Source organism: Phragmites australis, chromosome 23 (assembly GCF_958298935.1).
Source record: "Phragmites australis chromosome 23, lpPhrAust1.1, whole genome shotgun sequence".
NCBI classification, from domain to species: domain Eukaryota; kingdom Viridiplantae; phylum Streptophyta; class Magnoliopsida; order Poales; family Poaceae; genus Phragmites; species Phragmites australis.
Window position 1 is genome coordinate 6,941,806 of NC_084943.1, and position 4,129 is coordinate 6,945,934.

General features: G+C 42.1%; 1 long non-coding RNA gene across 1 annotated transcript; it reads right to left on the reverse strand.

Moving 5' to 3' along the window:
- Positions 1-1,317: 1,317 nt before the first annotated feature.
- On the reverse strand, positions 1,318-3,766 carry LOC133906583 (uncharacterized). Its single transcript, XR_009907818.1, has 3 exons — positions 3,144-3,766; positions 2,832-2,985; positions 1,318-1,893 (listed from the first exon to the last, which is right to left on the reverse strand). It is a non-coding gene; the product is annotated as an uncharacterized LOC133906583 (long non-coding RNA).
- Positions 3,767-4,129: the final 363 nt, after the last annotated feature.

The following is a 4,129-nucleotide window of genomic DNA, read 5'->3' on the forward strand; positions in this document are numbered from 1 at the left end:
AAATATATGGAGAAGCCCATGATGGAGCATATGACTGCCATGAAAACTTTGGTTGTGTCTACGAAAACTTTGGTTACTCTGACAGTGATCTAGCCGGTGATATTGTTGACAAGAAAAGCACTTCATGCATGGTATTTTTCCTTGGGTCAAGCCCCATTAGTTGGTGTTGACAAAAGCGGAAGGTATCCGCTCTTTCTTCTTGTGAAGCAAAATATATCGTAGGTTGTCTGGCAACATATTAAGGGGTGTGGCTAGGATGATTGTTGTCAGATGTGCTAGATACAAAAGTGAATAATTTGGCCCTAAAGATCGATAATCAGTCAGCAATTGCCTTGAGAAAAATATCCAATCCACCATTAGAGAATGTGTGAAATCAGGGATGATAGAGGTGTCACATATTTGCACAGAAGACCAACTTGAGTATATCCTAACCAAGAATCCTGGATGATTGAAGTACATGGAGATGAGGGAAAAGATTGGTGTACGGATCGTCGGTGGATGAAAATCAAGATTAAGGAGGAGAGTTTTGAGTTAGTCTAGTTGCTTCCGGTTAGGAATTAAAGTTCTAAAAAAAGTAGGTTTAGCTCACCCACAATGAAGCATGGGTATGGTTATTTTGCTTACTAGCTTTACTGAAAGTAAAAGATATATGGTACAAATTACCAGGATGCAATCATGATTTGTAGGTTCTATGGACCTCCAGACCTAATTATTACTTTTACTTGTAATCCTAAGTGGCAGAAAAAAGCTGATGCTCTTGCATTTATTCCAGGGCAATAACCCAGGACTAGACATGACACAGTTAGTTGAGTTTTCAAGCTACAGGTTTAAGAGCTGGTTTCGGTGCTGAAGGAAGGAACTTATTTTGGGAAGACACAAGTAGGTATGGTTATCATTTTTTTTGCCTTGTTCATGCAATGGTTGTACTTTTGTAGTCTTTGTAGGTAGTTCCAACTATGTAATGCTTGCAATTCTGATGATTGGAAATTTTATACTTGGTCAAGTTAAAAAACTAGCAACATGTATGTAGGTAGTAAACAACTAGTGGTTTGCGCGCGCCCCTGCGCGCGGGAGAATCCCACAACAACAGATGGACCGCACTACCAACTGGGCTGGTGGGGGCGCACGGTAGCAGAGCTGGGCGATCCATATCGGACGATCAAGAAGAATTTCACTGATGTGGAGGCCGTGGCTGGCCTTTGAGCCTCCCGTCTTTCATAGTTGTAAAGGTTGGAGGTGTATTAAACACTGTAATACATATTTTCCCTCCTTTGCAACACAGATTGTAATTTTTGTTGTTGTGGGCGAGTCTCTCGCTTAACTCCTTCGTTTTTCCTAGAATATAGCATTGCAATATTGACATTTGTATTGGACTACATCATAGTATGATCGATTTATATAATTATTTTTAAGTACTGGTTATACTCCGAAGAGTATTGTACCATACCATGAGGTGTAGGTAACTGTTGGAAGCTTGTTGGATGTTTGCACTTCGCCTCTTAACATGGCTACATTTTGCTATCTCAGTATCTGTGCAAACATTTTTTAAATCTATGGCAGTTTTTTTTGTCTTGCTCATTTCTAAGAATGAAATGTTATAGGTAACGGGGTGCAAAAAGTATTAGTATTATTCACGGGAAGAAAATATGTTACATACTAAGATTTGGAGGTATGTGGGGGCAATATGTATTTTAGTAAAACAATTCATGCAGTTGACTTTATTGTACAGCTATGGAAGATAAGGCGGGTGATAAGTTATGTACCTTGAGCTTTGATGTTACTACGGAGCAATAAATCTCGAGGACCCATTTATTAGATCGCACTTGTCTGATGACACAATAGTTTTGCAGTAATCAGCGAAAAAAACAATAACCACACCATTAATATCTAGGCCTGCATACAAAGCAATCAGTAGTCAAAAATATGTTTGTATGGAAAGATGGGTTAATATTTTTTCTCCTTTTTTGTATTGCTTTTCTGCAGACCTTGGTGCAAAGGGCACTGCAGTTCTTATTCTTATTGCTGCACAGAGTGTATCAGACTGAGCTAGTAACGCAGTTTAGTACAACTGCCAATTCAAACAGGAGCAAAACCAGATGTTAAACATGAAACAAAAGCAATTAAGAAAAGCAAGCAGACATACTGATGGAGCCATACATGATTATATTATCAGCACCAATATAGGGCCACCACCACACAGCAGATTCGAGCTTGTAACTTCAGAAATTTACAGTGAGAATATTTAATTCATGCCAAAAAAAGGAAGATTGGTAAGGAAGCATGAAAATCAGAAGGGTTGTCTTATAAATCTGAATCATTTAGCAAGTGCACTGCATCAAAATGCTAGGCCATTAAGATGTTATTTGCATTAGAAACTACACTAGAACTTGAAGCTGTGAACATTAAACATGAAACAAAAGCAATTAAGAAAAGCAAACAGACATGATGATGGAGGCATACATGATTATATTATCAGCACCAATATAGGGCCACTACACAGCAGGCTCGAGCTTGTAACTTTAGAAATTTACAGTGAGAATATTTAGTCTATGCCAAAAAAGGAAAATTGGTAAGGAAGCATGAAAATCAGAAGGGCTGTCTTATAAATCTAAATCATTTAGCAAGTGCACTACATAAAAATGCTAGGCCATTAAGATGTTATTTGCATTAGAAACCACACTAGAACTTGAAGTTGTGAACATTACATAACGAACAAAGCAAGGACTATAAAACGGTTCAGATCAGACATATATCTCCAATATGCTTTTGACAGGTGAATTGTTAGCAAAGTTTTCTAACCGATGCCATAAATTAGCTAACCGAAGGAATACCTCAATATGTCTGCTCACTGTAGCACAGATGCTTCTGAATATTGCTATTGGATCCTAGTTGTTATCAAATAGCAACAATCAATCATCAGTAGAGATGTACTTTAGTCAGCTCGCTTCTATTCACAACTTTACTCTTTCCAGAAATCTCAAGAGCCTGCAAGTAAGGAGATGGATAGGTGATGCTTAGCAAGAGCACATCATGTTGCTATTTCTATACAGACAGAAGCATACCAACCTCAAAGCATAATTGGTAATTGAAACTAATTTGGCATTATGTCGAACAGATTGGGGGCAAGAAACGAATTGACTAACCTAAGCAGAACTTGAGCAGGACATCACAATCTTGCCACTAGGGGTGGGCTTCTCTGCTCCTGTCAAGCCTCCGCGATCACAAGCCATCTATCATTTATTTTATGTCTGCAACCAATCAATAAAAAAATACCAAGCTCAAATCGTGAACGATAGCACATACGTGAGCAGTAATGCACTCAACTGAACCAGACAATCCAGCAAAGGAATCAGCAACACGACATGTGGCCATTGAACCAAAATCCATTGATGTCAAGGATGCACAGGAGGGAGGGGAGCAGAAGCGTGTGGACGTTCGTCAGTGGCCTCAACAGCGGAAGAAGTTGACATGGGAGAAGGAGCAGACAATCCGGTACGGGTAGCGCAGCGCAGAAAGGGTATGGCGCTGGTAGGCGCACCACTCTGCCGGAAGGGAAGCGATCGGGCGGGGCGGCCACACGGGAGCGGCAGCGGTGGTGCAGTATGGGGAGGAGGGGATGGCACCATGAGGGGTGATGCACCACGAAAATGTGGTGGCGCCGGCATGCGCAAAGCACCGTCGGGAAGGAGGTGGCCGAGCAGGGCTGCCATGGGAGGGGAGGTGGCGGCGATTGCGTAAGGAGGAGGGGAGGGTGGAGCAGCGCTAGGGCAAGAGTGACGAGGCGGAGAAGGGAGCAACGGGGCATCGTGGCTTCTAGAAGGAGATATTTTACCGTGGTGAATCAATCAGCCGACGCGTGGACTGCACTAGCTTGGCGCGAATCGAAGCGCTCTGTGCGCGGCGAGGGCCGCACGACGCGCATCGCACGCATCAAACAATTTTTGCTAACGTGGACCACGCGGCTGGCCACCGACACGCGCTGCTTTCATATATAAACAATGTTTGTGCACTCCACAAGATGCATGCATGCATGAGGCTAGTAGCATGCATGCAAGAAGTAGGGCATCATGCATGTTGCCACATTTGTTGCCCCTTCACTTTTGTGCTCCAAAATTTCCATTATAAATGC